Here is a 20,872-nt window from a genome sequence, read left to right on the forward strand (position 1 = left end):
AGTGTACTATTACAGACAGTGTCTCAATACTCTAAATACAAAAAAACAACATAGGAGCTATTTGTGTGCCTCTCTACCACTGTTTGACTGGTTGATTTCGTTTCCCAGTATTTTTTTTGCTTGGATGCATCAGATTTATATTTTGGGAAACGCTGCATATAAAAATCTGTATATTAATCTCAATCATAGCACATAGCTCACTATTTTGTCCGAGTGCATGCAAAGAGTGTGTGACAGGTTGCATATATAATTCACCAGATGGTTCTAAAAGACATATATTCCTCATTAAAACTTGTAAATACATGTGTTTGAATACATGAATACTCTCTCGATGATTGAATGAGTGAATTGATAGTGCCTAGGCGATTCCCTGAGGATACAGGTAGTGCCTGGAAGATTCCCTGAGTATGTGAGAACTCTATGGGTCACTCCATATCTGCCTGCGTGTTTGCATGAGTATATCGCTATTATCTGGGTGTTTGGATGAGTGCAGGAGTAGTGCCTAAAGGATTAGATAAGTGCATGACTAATGCCCCATTAATTCAATACATGCATAGATACTGGTAGGATGATTAAATGAGTGAAATTCAAGTGCCTGTATGATTGCAGGAGTGCATAGATAGTATTTAGGTGATTTGTAGACTGCATGATTAGTGCGTACATGATTGTTTAAGTCCATGCATAGCACCTGGCAGATTGAATGTGTGCATAAGCAGTGGTTCAGTGATTCAATCAATCAATCAATCAATCAGAATCATCAATCAATCAGGGGTTGGTAAAGCACAATGGTCTCAAGGCACTTGGGGAAAGGGGGCTGCTCTGTTGAGTGCTGGCGTCATCCGAAAAGCCAGGTCTTGAGGTCGTGTCTGAACTAGGGCAGTGTGGGATGTTGCCACATGTGGAGAGGGAGGGTGATCTAGGCCTTGGCTGTGAGGTAGGAGAAGGACTTTCCTCCTGTTTTAGTCTTTCTGATATGTGGGAAGGTGGTAAGAGAGTGCTGGGCTGATCAGAGGTGTCATTTGGGTATGTAGAAGGAGAGGCGGAAGTTCAGGTATGCAGGTACGGTGTTGTGAAGTACCTTGTATGCGTGGGTGAGGAGCTTGAAGGTTATTCTTCTTTCGACTGGAAGCCACTGGAGATCATAGAGGTGTTGGGTGATGTGACTGCGACGGGGATGCTGAGGATCAATCTGGCTGCAGCGTTCTGGAAAGTCTGGAGATTGTAAAGGAGTTTCTGTTGATTCCGGCATAGAGAGTGTTGCCGTAGTCCAGTCTGCTGCTGATGAGTGCATGTGTGACAGTTTTTCTGGTTATTGTTGAGATCCATCTGAAATTCGTTTGAAGCATGCAGAGGGTGTTGAAGCAGGTCAAGGAGACGGCGTTGATCTTTTGATTCAGTGTGAGCGATGAGTCTAATATCATGGTGAGGTTTCGTGCGTGGTTCTTCAGGGGATTTCTGAGGGAGGAGGGCTACCAGGAGTCATTCTAAAGGCACTGTGGTACCAAAGAAGAGTGCTTGGATAAGTACATGGCTGCTGCTCATGTGTTTTTGGTTGAGTGAACAGGTAGTGCCTGGTTATTAGATAAGTTCATGGGTAGAGCCTGGATAATTGAATGATTACAACAGCAGTGCCTGGCCAATTAGAGAGGTGCATGACTAGTGTCTGAGTGATTGCATGAGTACATTGCTAAAGCTTGAGTGATTGGAAGAAAGAAAGTGTACTGCTGGAGTGATCGTGTTAGTGCAAGAGTATTGCTCCAGTAATTCACAGGAGATACCCTCTGAGTGTGAAGATTTTGCTGATGTTTTTAATGAAACGGAGACAGAGCAATTGCCATCCAATTGGGTGTACGATTGCAAAATAGATCTGGAACCAGGTTCTAATTTACCTTGCAGCCGAGTCTATGCTCTAACCGAAAAGGAACATCACCATTTGAAGGAATTCTTGGACAAATACCTGGCAAATGGGTTCATCCGCCCATCCCAGCCTCCGGTATCTTCCCCCCTTTTCTTTGTGCCTAAGAAGGAAGGAGATCTTAGGACCTGTATCGACTATCGTGCAATCAATGAGATCACCAAGAAAAAACGATACCCCCTTCCTCTTATTTCTGTCCTACTAGATCAGGTGAAAGGAGCGCAGATATATACAAAATTAGATCTCAGAGGAGCCTACCATCTTGTGAGGATGCGCGAGGGGGATGAGTGGAAGACAGCCTTCAGAACAAGATTTGGACTATTTGAATACCAAGTTATGCCATATGGCTTGTGCAATGCCCCGGCTGCCTTTCAGCACTTCATCAATGATGCTCTCAGTGAATATATCGATCAATGAGTGATAGTATACATTGACGATATTTTGATCTATTCGTCTGACACGAGCCAACATCAAGAACAAGTAAGAGGAGTCTTACAAAAGCTCTGAGAAAACAAGTTGTTTGTAAAACTAGAGAAATGTGCGTTCAATGTTACACAAGTGGAGTTTTTAGGTTTCGTCCTATCTCCAACAGGAACAAACATGGATCAGCGAAAAATCAATGCTGTGGTTGATTGGAAATCCCCTGAATGTGTCAAAGAAATTCAGAGCTTTATCGGATTTGCAAATTTTTATAGAAGTTTCACAAAAGATACTTCCATTGACACGTTTACTTAGAAAAGGTGTTCGCTTCGAATGGACAGAAGAATCAGAAAGAGCCTTTGAATCTTTAAAAAAAGACTTTACCACTGCTCCAATACTCTTGCATGCAGACCCTACAGAGACTTTCTACGTTGAGACGGATGCCTCTGATCTCGCAGTAGGAGGAGTGTTGTCCCAACGACATAAGGTAACAGGGCAATTACATCCAGTTGCCTACAGATCACGAAAACTAACGCCAGCAGAGGTGAACTTTACCATAACGGAAAAAGAGTTACTGGCTAATAATGATGCATTTAAATAATGGCGGCATTATCTCGTGGGTGCGCAACATCAATTAACGGTATTCACAGATCATAGAAACTTTAAATTTCTGAAATCAGCCAGGACCCTAACCCCAAGACAACTGCGATGGTCATTGTATCTTGCTGACTACGACTTTGTGATTACTTACCAACCCGGCACCCAGAATGGGAAGGCTGACGCTCTATCTAGATTAGGAACGAATGAACAAAAGAATCAAACAGAAAATCAGACTATGATTCCAAGTTCAAAAATAATTGGAGCTACGATCTCTTCTGATCTTAAAGAACAAGTAATCAAAATCATGAGCCCCAAAGAAATGCAGGATAGGATAAAAGAAGAAGCAGAGAGAGAAATTCAACATCAATTACCTTATTATAAAGGGGCTTTATACTTGCCTACCAAAGAGTTACAAAATCAAGCAATGGCGGAGTGTCACGATAATCTCTTGGCAGGACATAAGGGAGAAGCAAAAACTGAAGAGTTAATTAAAAGACATTATTGGTAGCCTCACATGACCAGAGACATTGAAAAGTACGTTGAGACCTGTGAAATTTGTGCTCAGGGAAAATCGAAACGACAAGTAACTAAAGGGCTGCTACAACCCTTACCCACACCACCTTATCCATGGCACACAGTCACGCTAGACCTTATAGTGGACTCACCTCTAAGTCAAGGTTACAATACCATTCTAGTGTTTGTAGATGCATTTTCAAAGATGGCACATTTCATGGCCTTAAAAGGGGTTCCCACCGCAAGGCAGCTAGCTAACCACTTTAGTACACAAATAGTAAAGATTCAAGGGATTCCCAAGGTGGTTATTTCGGACAGGGGAACACAGTTCGTGTCCCATTTTTGGAAGGCATTTGTGGAAGGTCTAGGAATAGAGGCTAGATATTCGACTTGTTACCATTCCGAGACAGATGGGCAGACAGAGAGGGTCAACCAGGAATTGGAGCAATACTTAAGGTTGTTCCTCTTGAAACAGGAAGGTGAATGGTCAGAATATCTATGGGCTGCAGAATTTGCACACAATAATGCCAGAAATGCCTTTACAGGCTATTCCCCATTTTATCTGAATTACGGTAGACACCCAAATTCCACCATCAGACTAACAGATATTTCAGTTCCAGCAGTAAAAGATCATTTAGAACGAGTCCATCAGACTGCTATACAGAATGTAGAACAAGCCAAAAGGAAATATAAGATTCATGCAGATAAAAAGAGACGAGAGGGCCCTTCCCTAAAGATAGGGGATAGTGTCTGGTTGAGCACAAAGAACCTTAGGTTAAAGGGGAACTGAAAATTCCAGCCCAGGTTTATAGGGCCTTACCAGATAGAAGAAAAAACTACTCCAGTTAATTACCGATTGAGATTACCCACTAAGTTAAAAATTCACCGAGTCTTTCACATTTCCTTGTTAAAAAAGGCATCACCAGAACTGCGAAAAAATTTGACACGAAGACCCATCCAATTAGAGTCCGGAGTCGAATTTGAAGTAACGGAAATCCTAGATTCAAAGGTAGTCAAGAGAAAACGGTACTACTTAGTAGATTGGAAGGGTTATGGACCAGAGGAGCGATCTTGGGAATTAGAGTCAGACGTTCATGCACCCAGATTAGTGAAATTGTGTCACCAAGGATCCCTACGAAACCGAAATTGAGAGGACCTCCTTTGTTGAGGGGTACTTTCAGGTCTATGGAGTATGAAGTAACAACTGTGGGGGCAACACTAACTAAGGCTTGTAGTCCAAAAACGAAAAGACTGGTGAAAAAGAATCTTTGGACCGAGTTATTCCAAGATGGCAGAAGACGCGACGGCGGTCTAGTTTTCCTCTCTACAGGTGTCCAGAATCCAGGTGAAGCATGCTCTCCGTGAAGAGCGCACACTTCACTGAAGTAATTTCCGAGTGCGCAGCTAGAATTAGAGTTCCAGAGTATTACGTCGGGTTTTCGTCCGGTATTCATTTTCGCTTCCCGTCGGAAGTAGTACAAAGTAGGGCTTAATACCTGGATGTAGTTTAGTAGAGGAAATTTCGTAAAATCTGAAGAAGACAATTTTCTCGTCATCACTCACCTGTACCAGTTTCGGAAAACAGTCAGCAGCTTCGTGCGAAGTTAGAGATACTTCAGCGCCATCTAAGGATCGAAGAACAGAAGACCGAAGCTAAGTATAATTATTTACAGAAAAGTCGTGAATAAAACAAATGAAAATTTAAGAGCGTAAATAGATGGTAATAAGTACAACTTACCAGTGTAGGAGATGAGACAGAACCTATAAGGAAGAAGCAAAGAACGAGGTTATTTTCAAGGGAAATTTAGTAGACATCACATAAACATAAAAGAAAGAAAGAGAAAGAATAATACTTATCGGAGAGCAGTTGGAGAGAGATTAACCAATGCATATCAGAGAGCAGTAAAATTTGTACCTAGGTAGGAAGATAACCAGAACTCTCAAGCTAATAAATCTAGGTAAAGTCATTTACAAAGACATTAGTTAAGGAATATAGAGTAATGGAAGAAACTTGAGTGACGTTTTATAGGAGACAGAAGCTACCTCTAAAGTAAGTGAAGAAGCGGAAGGTAAACACTATATATGCAGTTAAAAGGTTAACTTGACAGTAGTTAGTGACTAAAAAATTTATTTTATAGGTGAAGACACTGAGAGGCGGCATTAAGGAAGAAAAAGGAATTGTATTAGATAGAAATACTTACAGAGGAGAGCCGCAGTACTTGAAAACTTAGGGTCGGTAAGACAATAGAAAATATAGAAAGAATAGAATTAGAGTAGAGTAGGCATTAATATTGATGTGTTATGTGTTGAAGGTTCTCTTAGAAGAAGTCTACAGAATTGAAGACGAAGTAGATGAGCAAGAGTGAACCAGAGTTTTCAAGACCAGTCTCTTCTTGATTTGTTATTTTATCCACTCCATCTTCCCCCTTGAAAGTAATATTGGAGTCAAGGTACAATTCACTGATCTCCGGTTTATCTTTGAAAGGGAGTTGGGAATCAGTGTCTCTGTTCCTGTGCAAGCTCTGAGATGGTTAAGTATTGAACCCTGACACTATCCTTCGTTTGAATCAACCCCCTTCGTGTGAGGTAGTCCTCTATTCTCTGTTAGATATTTCTGACATGTAGGGATACTGAAACACAGCAGACACAAACATCTAGATTCATATTTAAATATATTTGGGATAATTATTACGATCTTTTGGGGACTGATTCCATTACTTTTGCCCAGAGTGACCCTTAATTAGACAAACTTTTGAAAATGGGTGCTATGTTGAAGCTGGTCCTGCTTCATACACATACTGCATTTCACGCTGTTGTTGTTGTTTTTATTTAGCCCTTTGGCCTTGCGCTTTACCGTTGATGACAAGTTCGGCTGTTCCGACATTACGGTAATGTGCATCCACGCGCCTCTAGTTACCATGGTGACTTTACGTGCTATCGTCATTACGTGCACGTAATGGCTAGACGCCATTTCCGGACGCCAATACCTCACAGTATGAGAGAGTAAACATACATTAATGGACTAGTCGCTCGGCACTCCCACCAGAATCTACTGGGAATGTTGACGCAATATCTGAGGTGAGCGTTTGCACTTACAGATTGTGACAGAGACAGGGATGTATGTATGAAGTCAGTTGGTGTACTGAGTTTTGGATAAGAGGCATTTATATTAGAGCATAGAGACATGATCAAGTCTCATGAATTTGCCGCTTTCTATCACGAACAGGTTTTGTTTTACCCGTAACATGTTTCCTACTATCCTCTTTTGACACAATACTTGTTCCATTCACCGAGGATTTAGCTTCTTAGTTAATATTGTCCTCTAAATATATGTAACACTAAAACGAGGGTCATTTCTTAACAGATGCACACGCATTCACATTCTGTTGGGACACGTTTGTTGACAGCTACTCTAGTGACATGCACATTTGTAGATGTTAGCACAATAGTTCTTATGCTGGACCTTTCATGTGGCCATACCATATTGTTACATTAATGTTGATTTTTAATTCCTATTAGAGTAATCGTAACGGAGAGAGACTCTGTAGACAGTTGAGTTGGACTAAAAACTTTGATCTTAGAGAAGATCTTTTATGCCATACTAGGCATGTTGGAATGAAGGGTGAAGGTGCACTTTGGTGATATTGTATATCAACTTAAAAATATTGTATTACTTTTACAGAGCCTTCTGACCAATCGTATTGATTGATTCCGCGATTGAGTGTCAAGAATTGAGGCCTAAGTATCACAGCATTTATTTATTTTTATCACTTTACACATTTATGCAAGAAGAGTGACTGCTATATACTGGTCCTAATGAATGCGTAGAACTAGATTGTCAACAAGGCAGAAACATGGCAAAATACAGAGTATTTGTTTTCAACCCTACCTCACTTGTTTTTATCTACTATCCCGTAGTATGGAAGAATAAAGTTGTTGCCCCTACCGAGATAGTTTTTAATAAACTATTTCACATTTTCTTTTTCCTTTGCACTCTGCCCCTCATTGCCCCCTTGAGGTATTGATAACATTACATGCTTTACACTCCCGCTCCTTCCCTCTAGGGGAAGTTGTAGCCCACATGAGGTACCTTGCGGTCCCCTTGTGTTGGAGAAACCCAATGATGAAGCATGTCACCCTCGGGTGAGTGAGGGTTTTTTTCCACAACATTGTTGTGCCTCTCACCTGTCTTCCCTCACATCTTTCCTGTTTCCCCACCACCAGCACCTGTTTTCTCAGCATTCAACTTCAGGCAGCTAGCCTGCATCCATGTCTCTAGGTCCGCAAGACATAGTTTAACATTTGCTGCAGCCCTATCATCATTGTTAGCTAGTGTGATAATAAGCTGAGTGTCATCAGCATATGACACCATCTTCACTCCATGGCCTTCAATAACACTGTGTATCACACACAAGGGGGTCTCAAGGAAGTCTACACAACAGCATAGAATAATCTATCCTATACTACTTCCATTCTAATAACAACTCACACTGAGTAAAGGATGCCTGGGTGTAATGAAAGAATATCTGAGGTGAGCGTTTGCACTTACAGATTGTGACAGAGACACGGATGTATGTACGAAGTCAGTAGGTGTACTGAGTTTTGGATAGGAGGCATTTATATTAGAGCATAGAGACATGATCAAGTCTCATGAATTTGCCGCTTTCTATCACGAACAGGCTTTGTTTTACCCGTAACATGTTTCCTACTATCCTCTTTTGACACAATACTTGTTCCATTCACCGAGGATTTAGCTTCTTAGTTAATATTGTCCTCCAAATATATGTAACACTAAAAGGAGGGTCATTTCTTAACAGATGCACACGCATTCACATTCTGTTGGGACACGTTTGTTGACAGCTACTCTAGTGACATGCACATTTGTAGATGTTAGCACAATAGTTCTTATGCTGGACCTTTCATGTGGCCATACCATATCGTTACATTAATGTTGATTTTTATTACCTATTAGAGGAATCGTAACGGAGAGAGACTCTGTAGACAGTTGAGTTGGACTAAAAACTTTGATCTTAGGGAAGATCTTTTATGCCATACTAGGCATGTTGGAATGAAGGGTGAAGGTGCACTTTGGTGAAATTGTATATCAACTAAAAAATATTCTGATTAGCGTGGGGACACTCCTTCGGAGTAACCATGCACTGTATAAATCTAAAATTCCTTCATTCATTCATTCATTCATTCAATTCAATTCAATTTATATACAGGGCATGACTATGCCTTTCCTGTACTACTTCTGCAATAACATGTTCTATATTTCTAGGTACCGTCACCTCTTTCGCTATTTCATAACATCAGCTTCTTTCATCAATAGCAAGAACTAACGTGTTATCCTGGAGATAAAGAATGCCTCTGTAGCAGACATATGTATCCATTCTCCACTACAAACTGTACAAAAGTTACTTCTATTCACTCATCTTTTCTTCTGGTTTTGTCTCCTCATGAACAACACTATTTTGTCAAGAGCATTAATTCTATTTATAATCAAAATGAAAAGCTTCCTCTTTAAAACAAAGGTCTTATTAAGTACTCCCTCAAGTCGTTCTTTCTATTTCAGTGCCTCTCTCCTTCTTCTTTACTTCTTCATAGTTCTCTGCAGGTTTATAACTACTCTTCTATGAAACATCCTTGCTCTGATTTCATTAAACTGCTTCTCTCTCCTGGCTAAGGTGTGTCCATCTTTGTTAGATTCATTTCTGTTCTTGTAAGATATATTTTTTCAACTCTTATTCTTTCTCATAGTTTGTTTTTAATTTTCATTATTTTGTAATCTTTGCAGATGTCCATATATATTTTGAAAAAATGACTTTGTCCTCTTACCAGTAGCTCTTTTTTCTTTCACTGCTCTTTCTGCATTATGCATCTCAGACCTGCATGGATACTGCAGTTGATTCTGTTGCTTTTTCCTCCAAGCTTTTGTAGGCATTCTAACTGTTTGCAGTTATGTAGATATTGATCTGTAAAAAAAAATGCTCTAGTCAACAAACCAACTGCTTTACTACTGACTTAAATATAATACAAAAACTGTTTTATGTTACTTTGCAATTTTAACTCTACAGATGAACCTAGATATATAACTACATGCACTTTCTTCAATATACCAAACCCAAAGCACAACATAAAACTGTATTTCTTAGTTACCCTTTAACATTTTAAGTCCTTTCCTACAACACAGCTGTACCATACCTCAGTTCTCACATATAGATAGTCAAAAAAAACAGTTTATCCCTTCTGTAGTAAATTTTAGAATGTACTTCAACCAAAGTGTACTATTACAGACAGTGTCTCAATACTCTAAATACAAAAACACAACATAGGAGCTATTTGTGTGCCTCTCTACCACAGTTTGACTGGTTGATTTCGTTTCCCAGTATTTTTTTTGCTTGGATGCATCAGATTTATATTTTGGGAAACGCTGCATATAAAAATCTGTATATTAATCTCAATCATAGTGTTGTAAATTGAAACAACGATGTGATTAAGCATTTACTAAAGACATTAATTCCTCTGTTATAGATCGTGTTTTCTCTGTTATGTTGACTGAAGCTTGGACTCCATTTTGTATTGTCATGCTTCCACGTGTTTCCCACGAGAAGAGTCCAACCTCTGTGTTAGTTGCTCTTGTAATCTGCCCAGTAACAGTCTATAAATAGCTCCTTTGTCCATCTGGCGCATGCCCAGACTTGACCACATCTGTTATCAGTTAGCCTTGCTTGACCATGTTTTCGCGGGCTCAAGGAGTGCGTTAGCTCCGCCCACATATTGATTCAGTATCGAAAATGACCATAAATGGTAATGTTCTTCGGCCTCATGTTGTATCCACCCACTTATGAACCCCTCTACTGTGTATAAAAGGGGACCATGTACGAAAGTTCTTTGTGCTACTCTATGCAATACTGAAGAGTGTTGTGTGGATTGTAGGACCACCCTTAAGGGTTAATAAATGCTGTCTTTGTACTTTGCAGTTTCCGTGCCAACTTCCTTATAGATTCCATTACAGGAGAGCGAACCCTTGTGTCCTGCGGGCCTAGCTGGGGCCTGTATTCATCAATTGGCGCCCGTCACGTGGGGCTCATCGGCGACTCGGATGCTCGAAGGACTGGTCGCGACGAAGGTGAGGAATTGGGCCGGGGACGTGATCACTGCCAGTGGCGTCTTAGCCCTGGCATCCCAAGGTTTTTCTTCCTTCCCTTCCGAGCTGACCGTCTGGGTGGCGCCGGTCCTCGACTGAGACCTCTTCTGTCGGTCTTGCCGTGAAAGCCGTTTGGGCGATTGTGGAGCTTGGCAGTTGGAATCTGGACTCTTGATTGGTAAGAACCGGTGTACGGTACTTGCTCCGAGTTTTTGAAGCCTGATCTGGCTATTTGAGTTTGATTTGTGATGACTAGTCATATTTTGAATTTGTCTTTGTGAAAATATATATGCGTTGCAACACATATAGGCAGGTAATGTGGAGATATTTCTCCAGAGCTGTGTAACTTTGAACGGCGCAACGATTAAGTGCCATTTTTCTATAATATTGCATATTTTGCATTATTTCTGAGCATGCCTGCTTTCAGCGCACTCCGTAAGTGGTGCTGCTGTTTCGGAAACCGGTTGAACCTCGAGGAATCTGCTCCAGCTCCCCCAGAGGGGACTCCTAATAGGGATATGTATGTGAAGCATGGTCTTTCTTCCATAATGTACAGCACAGTATGGAGGAAATATACAAAAAAGGATCCTGAGTTGTGATGGCCTTTGTATGGATCGTTTGATATACGTAAGATTGAGTATGTGGAACAGTGTATGTGTAAGCGGCGTGCTCGTCAGGATATGTTTGAGTGTGTGCGGTTGTGGGTGAAGGAGGTGCGTGAGCGAGAGAAGCGTGAGAAAGCGCTGTTTGATAAAGAACAATGGAAGAATGATCATGTGCGAGCACAGGAAGCGAAGCGACGGGAGGATAGAGAGCAGACGGACAGGCAAGAGAAGGAGCGTAGGCTACAAGTTTCGGGTCAATACGTCGTTCGGCAGCCACTTTATCCTGTCCTTAATAATCTTGATGATGATTTTTCTTTACTAGATCGCCCTCCGCCCCCTTATGTCGGCGCATCTGCTCCGAGGCCGCAAGATTCTGGCCCGGGTCCGGGTAAGGTAGATACGCGGTCCATGTTATCAGCCGACCAAATGGCTGAGCTTCGGCAAATTTCCTTCCGTGCACTTAACGGCAAGATATCTATAGAGGAATTATTTCATACTTGGGAGGCGTGGCAGGAGAGAGATAAAGTGTATTTTCTGGGTCATTTCGCGGATGAAGTGATTGATGCTTTCCGGAAACGTTCTGGTGTTTTTGAGCCCGACGAAGTATCATCGGATGCTAAAGCATTGCGTAATGGTGTTTTCTCTTTTTCTAAGGCTCCAGATACGGTTCGGCGGCTGTTCGCCTTGCGGGACGAGGTGCTGGTCTATAAAGAGAAAGCGCGCCAGCGAGCAGGGAAGGAGAAGCAGTCGGATTCGTGCACAACAGAGGGCCACTCATCCACCTCCCAGTCAGATAAGGATGACATAGTGCATGTTAAACCAATGCGAGAGGCGGCGCCTTTGTATGTTCCTCCTAAAGGAGCGGGGACTAGCTCGGACATTACCTCCGCCGATGCTAAGGGATATTTCGTGTATAATTGGGTTTACACTCCGTGGCATAGGGCTGATGTTATGGCATTGAAGAATGCGCTGCCCGACCCCCGCAAGAATCCAGCGGCCTTCTATGAAGAAGTCGAGGGGGCCTTGAATTCTTGCGTCATGACTTTAGCAGACATAGATTTGTTCTTTGGGCTTATTCTACCACCAGACATGTGGCGATCTGTGCGGAAGGTAGATGATGTTGCCACTTTTAAGGCTCGATGGTCTGAACTGGAGGATGAGGATAGGGAGAGGAAGCCTGCGCAGAAACCGCCCCAGAATATTTTAGATCTCCCTGCTGCTATTGTGGCTAAGTTGAAGACAATTATCCCCCCTAAAAAAATTGACTGGAATATGTTAGCTGCATGTAAACAGAAAGTTGATGAGTCAGTTGCGGACTTCTTTACGCGCTTTGAGGAGACGTTTCATGATTTTAGTGGACAGTCGCTTACCGACGATACGGGACGCCACCTCTTTGCGGATAAATATGTGGCTAATCTGCTGCCGGCAGTTGCGGCCCATCTAAAAGCGAGTGAAAGTTCTTGGTCCTCCGCTACACCGACGGCCCTCCTGACTATCGCCCAGTATTATGAGCGTCAGGAGCAAGAAGCAAAGGGCCAGGAGGAAAAGAAATCGAAAGATTTGAAAACAAAGGTGATGTTGGCGCAAGTCTATGGCCCGCCTCGACGAGGTAGTAATAGAGGTAGGGGAGGATCTTATGGTCCTCCCTCGGGCCGGTCTGATTTGAATAGGAATCAATGTGCGTATTGTAAGCAAGCGGGTCATTGGGCTAGGGACTGCCCGGTGTTGCATGCATCGCGTCAGGGGCATACCCACGGTGGCCCGCGAGGTAGAGGGGGTTTCTTGAACTTTCGAGGAAATTCTAACGAACAGGCTCGTCTTGAGTCTGCTGGGCAGCACCGAGATAGATCAAATGTTTTCGATCGCCAGCATCAGTATCAAGCATCAGGAATTGACCGGTCGGGGTACCATGACTCTCAGCATGCATAGGATTGCGTTGGATGGGGGTTAGAATCAGTTGAGGTGCCGGTCGATCAGAAGGGCCCTTATGTATCGGCTGAGGTTTTGGGCTCTACTGATCAGTTCCTAGTGGATACTGGAGCGACACGTAGTGCGCTATCTAAGCAATTGGTTCCGGGGGCTCCCCCATCCGGCTTAATGGTCACATCGGTAGGGTTTGATGGTACACTCTCCCGAAGCCCTCTTTCACAGCCCCTCATGTTTAAGGTTGATTCTTTTTCTGCACCCTGTCCGTTTCTGCTTGCCCCGTACACACCAGACAATATTATGGGTCTTGATATGTTAAAGCACTTTAGGGCTACTATCCGCTGCTCCCCTGCTGGTGTGCGGGTAATATTGAATGACAATTACCCCCGATCTGAACGGATGTGTACGATGTCAGAGGATGCGCTGTTAGCTACCCTCCCTCATGCTTTGTGGGCAACTTCGGATACTGATGTGGGACAAATGGTGATTCCGCCGGTCCACATTAGCGTCCAGGAGGGGGCGGTGTTACCACGCCTCCCGCAGTACCGTATTTCCCAGGAGGGTGAGGAGGCTCTCATACAGATAGTGCAGGATTTGATAACGGTTGGGGTAGTCGAGGAAGTCCCCTACAACATTTGTAACAGCCCGATTCTTCCCATACTGAAAAAGGATACGGATGCCAGAGTTTATCGGTTCATAATTGATTTGAGAGAAGTGAACAAGATCGTGATACCTCAATACCCAGTGGTTTCCGATATCACGACGTTGCTTACCTTGGTCCCGCCTACGGCGACCATGTTCTCAGTGATTGATTTGAAAAATGCCTTCTTTTCCATTCCCATTCACCCTGATAGCCGATATCTTTTTGGGTTTACATTGAATAATAGATCTTATCGTTTCTGTAGGATTCCCCAGGGCTATACAGAAAGCCCTAGCATTTACAGTCAGGCTTTGAAACGACAATTGGATTCCTTTGTTCTGCTCGAGGGGGTCGCCCTCATTCAATATGTTGATGACATCTTGCTGGCGGCTGACACCCAAGAGTTGTGTGAAAAAAGTACGTTATCCTTACTTTCCTTTCTAGCGTCCCGCAATCATAAGGTATCTAGGAAGAAATTGCAATTCTGTAGACCAAAGGTGACTTATCTGGGTCACCTTTTGTCTAAGGAGGGACGTGCACTCACACCGGACCGTATCCAAGTAATTTTGGATACACCGAGACCGTCCACACAGAAGGATGTGCGTGCATTTTTGGGCCTTGTTTCTTTTTGTAGACAGTGGATATTGGGGTTTTCGCACATAGCTAGGCCATTGTTAGCCCTTTTGACAAAGGACACGCCTATCCCAATCCCTTGGTCAGATGAGTGTGATACTGCTTTTCAGCAACTACGACAGGCCCTTTGTTCAGCACCAGTGTTAGGGACCCCTGATTATGCAAAACCCTTTTCGTTGTATGTGCATGAGAAAGATGGATGTGCATTGTCAGTTTTAGTGCAGATGCACGGTGATAAGCAGCGCCCTTGTGCATATTTTTCGGCTGTACTTGATCCTGTCGCCCGAGCATTACCAGGGTGTTTTCGCTCGGTTGCGGCGACAGCTGTGTCAATACGCCAAAGCGAGGGAATTGTGTTATCTCATAAGCTGTTGGTATTAGTCCCCCATGCTGTCGATGCCCTGCTCAATCAAACGAAGACGCAGCATTTGACCAGCGCCCGTTTAACGGGATATGAGTTGACGCTTTTGGCTCCTCATATTACGTTGAAAAGGTGCGTAACGTTGAACCCGGCAACATTGTTGCGATACCCCGAAACCCAGCCTGAGGCGCGGAAAGCGCATGATTGTATTCTCGTGACTGAGGAACAAACAAAGGGTCGTATTGATCTCCAGGATACGCCCTTTCCAGATGTAGATGGAGAACTGTGGGTGGATGGATCCTGTCTGAAGCTACCAGATGGTACGGCTTCAGCAGCATATGCAATTACCACATTACAAACGATAGTGGAGACAGCACGCATACCACAGAAATCAGCCCAAGCAGCGGAACTGATAGCATTAACACGAGCATGTGAGCTCAGTACAGGATTATGTGTGAATGTTTATACAGATAGCCGCTATGCCTTCGGAGTAGCGCATGACTTCGGCCTACTCTGGAAGGAGAGAGGGTTTTTAACGTCACATGGAGTACAGATAATGCATGGAGAGTTAGTTCATAATCTTTTAACTGCATTGACATACCCAAAGAAAATTGCCATCGTTAAGTGTAGCGCCCATAGGAAAGTGGTTGATAAAGTTGGAGAAGGGAATGCGTTAGCGGATCGAGTAGCACGGGAGACTGCGATGCAGCCCGGTACTACTGCCATGTATGTAGTGAAGTCACAGGTGGAGAGATGGCATGATGCGAAGGAGGAAGTGCGAGAAATGCAAAGGACCGCTTCTGACAAAGAGCGGGAACAATGGGCTAGCGAGGGAGAACTGGATGACGAGGGTTGCTGGAGAAATAAGCAGATGGATAGATGGAAATTACCCACGGCCTTTGTACAACCTATGGTTCAGATGGCACATGGGCTAGCACATGTTGGAGCTTCCGCAATTGTGAAATTGCTTACCCAAGTCTGGGACCATCCAGAGATTGCTAGCACGGCAAAGAGGGTGGTGCAGACCTGTATGATCTGCCTGAGGTACAACCCAGGAAAGGGTACTCGAACTCCAGCAGGAGGATTTGTGACACCCACTGCACCCTTTGAGGTTCTGCAGATGGATTACATCCAGCTTGAGCGCTGTAATAATCTGAAGTATGTTCTAGTAGTGGTCTGCGCTTTCAGCAAATGGGTTGAAGCGTACCCTACGAAAGACAATACTGCGATGACTACTGCGAAGCTGCTGCTGAAGGAGTTTTTCCCCCGATATGGTGTTTGTAGACTTCTGTGGAGTGATAATGGCCCTCACTTTGTAGCGGACGTTATAAAGTATGTCTTGAAGGGTCTAGGCATCACTCAGAAGTTCCACGCCGTGTTTCACCCTCAGTCTGCAGGCCTAGTTGAGAAGTATAATGGTACACTGAAGCTTAAGATCGCCAAAAGTCAAGCTTCGACGTCTTTGACTTTGCCAGACGCTCTGCCACTGGCGTTATTGTCAATTAGATCAGTACCGCACTCTCGAACTGGCCTTACGCCATACGAGGTCGTCTTTGGACGCCCAATGAATATTTGGGGTCCACCAAGACCTAAGGCTGTGTATGATGTACCTTGTGTAATGATGAGCGATTATCTGGCACAGTTAACGGATAACTTGGTTTCTATCCATCAACAGGTCCGAGAGGCGCTCCCTGATCGGTCTATCGGCGAAGGACATGGTCTCCGGCCTGGTGACCATGTCATGGTGAAAGTCTTCGACAGAACGAACAGCTTGGAGCCGAGATGGGTGGGCCCTGAGCAGGTCCTCCTCGCAACGAGGACGGCTGTGCGAGTCTCCAACAGAAAGAATTGGATCCACTCCCTGCACTGTAGGAAGGTGCCGCCCGGATTGGTGGAACCTGCCGTGCTGACCGATCAACGAGAAATTTTGGCTGCAGAGACAGGCCGTGCTGCGGAGCCCAACGCCACTGAGGAGCTCTTTCCGGACCACGCGACTTCTGGAGGAAGGCGATATCATCTTCGACCAAGGAAGTGAGTTTTCCGGTACCGGGACATACTGTCAGAACGGCCCTTGGGTTAGTGAAACGGAGAGCCGATGAGGCAAGGGGGGGGGATCAGCCCTGCATTAGTGTAGCGACACCCGTCTTGGCCCGCTGGTGAAGAAATCAACCGCTGCCCAAGGGGAAGAGTTCTGACAGACTTCTAGTTTCAGGAAGATATTGGGTTTTATTTTTGCTTTGATATGGAGAAAAAGAAAATACTTTGCGCATTAGGGTTCATGTTGACAGTAGCCATTGTTGGGATAACCACATGGTTCGTGGAGGATGTAACTCCCGCTCGGAAGATTCTTGTGTTGACAACTCCGGTGCCTGAGGAGCACTATTTTTATACATTACCGTATCAAGAGTTGAAGCATCGACAATCTTACTTGAATAACACTTTCATCCAGATGCTGCATCATACCCACGTTGCTACGAATGCTACGAACTGTTGGATATGTGGGATGATGCCAGCTCATCAGAAGAAAGGAGGAACGCCATTTATACCACTTCCTTTCTCTCATAATGGCTCTTGTAGAGCATGGTATACTTTGCTTTTTGCCACTCGGAAACCGACAGTGGGACGATTGCTTTTTAGACTTAATAAAGAATGCCATCAAGACAAGAATGGGTATCCACAAGCGAATGGGACAATTTGGGAGTGGGAACAGTACCGACCAGACAATGAATCCATTCCCTACATCTTTACGAACACAAGAGACACTGTGGGAAAAGATAAATTTGTGATTCAAGTAGCACAAGCTCAAGCGGACCTGTGTGTCCAGAGTGTGGGTTTCATCCCTGTTGGTGTCAGTGATTGCATTACTGTTTTGAATATTGATGGGTTGAACAATAGTACCTTCTTAGCCTCCCATAATACGTACTTTGTGTGTGGAAATAAAGGTTATTACCGTCTGCCGGCTGGGTGGTCTGGGGTATGCTATGTATCATTTCTATTACCTCCAGTATTCTTAGCTCCCGCATCTTATCATAAGGATTTGAAATTATTAAATAATGTGACTGTAAATAGGTATAAACGTACTTTATCAATTGATGATGTAGATCAGACTGACACCAGTCTGCAACAGTATATTGATTTTAACTTGGGACTGTTTTTCTTTGTTGGAGCTGCCCTGAACAGTAGGAAGATCTGAAGATTAACAAGAGTGGTAGAAGCTGTGACAAATCAGACTGCTGCTGCTCTTGGGGATCTTACGGAGGAATTGCAGATTACTAGAATTGTTGCATTGCAGAATCGTATGGTATTAGACGTTATGCTAGCTGACAGAGGAGGAGCATGTAAAATTATTGGAAGTAGCTGTTGTGTGTTTATTCCTGATCATACGCCATCAGTTTATAATGCCATCAATAAACTGCATAAAATTGCAGCTGAGATCCATACAGAAAACGGCACTTGGTCTTTTTCTGGATGGTTTTGGGCGTTAATTACCGCCTGGGGATGGAAGGTTCTAACTGGTCTCTGCATTCTTGTAGCGGTTCTGTTTTCATGCTGTATTTGTATTCAATGTGGTCCCTTGCTCTGCTCATTATGTGTATCATTCTGTATCCCCGATAAGAAAGCTATTGCTGATGTTGCCCACCAAAACCGTTTAGCTAAAGAAGTTGAAGGAATGATGACAATTGACATATATGATGATTATCCTAACAAACTGAATGTCTTCAGTAAATGCTGAAAGGGTCGTCTGTTGTAAATTGAAACAACGATGTGATTAAGCATTTACTAAAGACATTAATTCCTCTGTTATAGATCGTGTTTTCTCTGTTATGTTGACTGAAGCTTGGACTCCATTTTGTATTGTCATGCTTCCACGTGTTTCCCACGAGAAGAGTCCAACCTCTGTGTTAGTTGCTCTTGTAATCTGCCCAGTAACAGTCTATAAATAGCTCCTTTGTCCATCTGGCGCATGCTCAGACTTGACCACATCTGTTATCAGTTAGCCTTGCTTGACCATGTTTTCGCGGGCTCAAGGAGTGTGTTAGCTCCGCCCACATATTGATTCAGTATCGAAAATGACCATAAATGGTAATGTTCTTCGGCCTCATGTTGTATCCACCCACTTATGAACCCCTCTACTGTGTATAAAAGGGGACCATGTACGAAAGTTCTTTGTGCTACTCTATGCAATACTGAAGAGTGTTGTGTGGATTGTAGGACCACCCTTAAGGGTTAATAAATGCTGTCTTTGTACTTTGCAGTTTCCGTGCCAACTTCCTTATAGATTCCATTACAGGAGAGCGAACCCTTGTGTCCTGCGGGCCTAGCTGGGGCCTGTATTCATCAATAGCACATAGCTCACTATTTTGTCCGAGTGCATGCAAAGAGTGTGTGACAGGTTGCATATATAATTCACCAGATGGTTCTAAAAGACATATATTCCTCATTAAAACTTGTAAATACATGTGTTTGAATACATGAATACTCTCTCGATGATTGAATGAGTGAATTGATAGTGCCTAGGCGATTCCCTGAGGATACAGGTAGTGCCTGGAAGATTCCCTGAGTATGTGAGAACTCTATGGGTCACTCCATATCTGCCTGCGTGTTTGCATGAGTATATCGCTATTATCTGGGTGTTTGGATGAGTGCAGGAGTAGTGCCTAAAGGATTAGATAAGTGCATGACTAATGCCCCATTAATTCAATACATGCATAGATACTGGTAGGATGATTAAATGAGTGAAATTCAAGTGCCTGGATGATTGCAGGAGTGCATAGATAGTATTTAGGTGATTTGTAGACTGCATGATTAGTGCGTACATGATTGTTTAAGTCCATGCATAGCACCTGGCAGATTGGATGTGTGCATAAGCAGTGGTTCAGTGATTCAATCAATCAATCAATCAGAATCATCAATCAATCAGGGGTTGGTAAAGCGCAATGGTCTCGAGGCACTTGGGGAAAGGGGGCTGCTCTGTTGAGTGCTGGCGTCATCTGAAAAGCAAGGTCTTGAGGTCGTGTCTGAACTAGGGCAGTGTGGGATGTTGCCAGATGTGGAGAGGGAGGGTGATCTAGGCCTTGGCTGTGAGGTAGGAGAAGGACTTTCCTCCTGTTTTAGTCTTTCTGATATGTGGGAAGGTGGTAAGAGAGTGCTGGGCTGATCAGAGGTGTCATTTGGGTATGTAGAAGGAGAGGCGGATGTTCAGGTATGCAGGTACGGTGTTGTGAAGTACCTTGTATGCGTGGGTGTGGAGCTTGAAGGTTATTCTTCTTTCGACTGGAAGCCACTGGAGATCATAGAGGTGTTGGGTGATGTGACTACGACGGGGATGCTGAGGATCAATCTGGCTGCAGCATTCTGGAAAGTCTGGAGTTTGTAAAGGAGTTTCAGTTGATTCCGGCATAGAGAGTGTTGCCGTAGTCCAGTCTGCTGCTGATGAGTGCATGTGTGACAGTTTTTCTGGTTATTGTTGAGATCCATCTGAAATTCGTTTGAAGCATGCAGAGGTTGTTGAAGCAGGTCAAGGAGACGGCGTTGATCTTTTGATTCAGTGTGAGCGATGAGTCTAATATGATGGTGAGGTTTTGTGCGTTGTCTTTCAGGGGATTTCTGAGGGAGGAGGGCTACCAGGAGTCATTCTAAAGGCACTGTGGTACCAAAGAAGAGTGCTTGGATAAGTACATGGCTGCTGCTCATGTGTTTTTGGTTGAGTGAACAGGTAGTGCCTGGTTATTAGATAAGTTCATGGGTAGAGCCTGGATAATTGAATGATTACAACAGCAGTGCCTGGCCAATTAGAGAGGTGCATGACTAGTGTCTGAGTGATTGCATGAGTACATTGCTAAAGCTTGAGTGATTGGATGAAAGAAAGTGTACTGCTGAAGTGATTGTGTTAGTGCAAGAGTATTGCTCCAGTAATTGAATGTGTGCATAGGGACTGGATGGGTGATACGTTAACTGCAATGGTACTCCCTGTGTAATTAGATGATTGCATGAGTAGTGCCTGAGTGTTTGGATGAGTGCATGGGTTGTGCCTCAGTTTTTTGAAGAGTGCATGGGTTGTAAGTAGGTGTCTGAACAATTGCATGGGTTGTACCTGGTTTGAATGACT

This window comes from Triturus cristatus, chromosome 5_2 (assembly GCF_964204655.1).
Source record: "Triturus cristatus chromosome 5_2, aTriCri1.1, whole genome shotgun sequence".
NCBI lineage: Eukaryota > Metazoa > Chordata > Amphibia > Caudata > Salamandridae > Triturus > Triturus cristatus.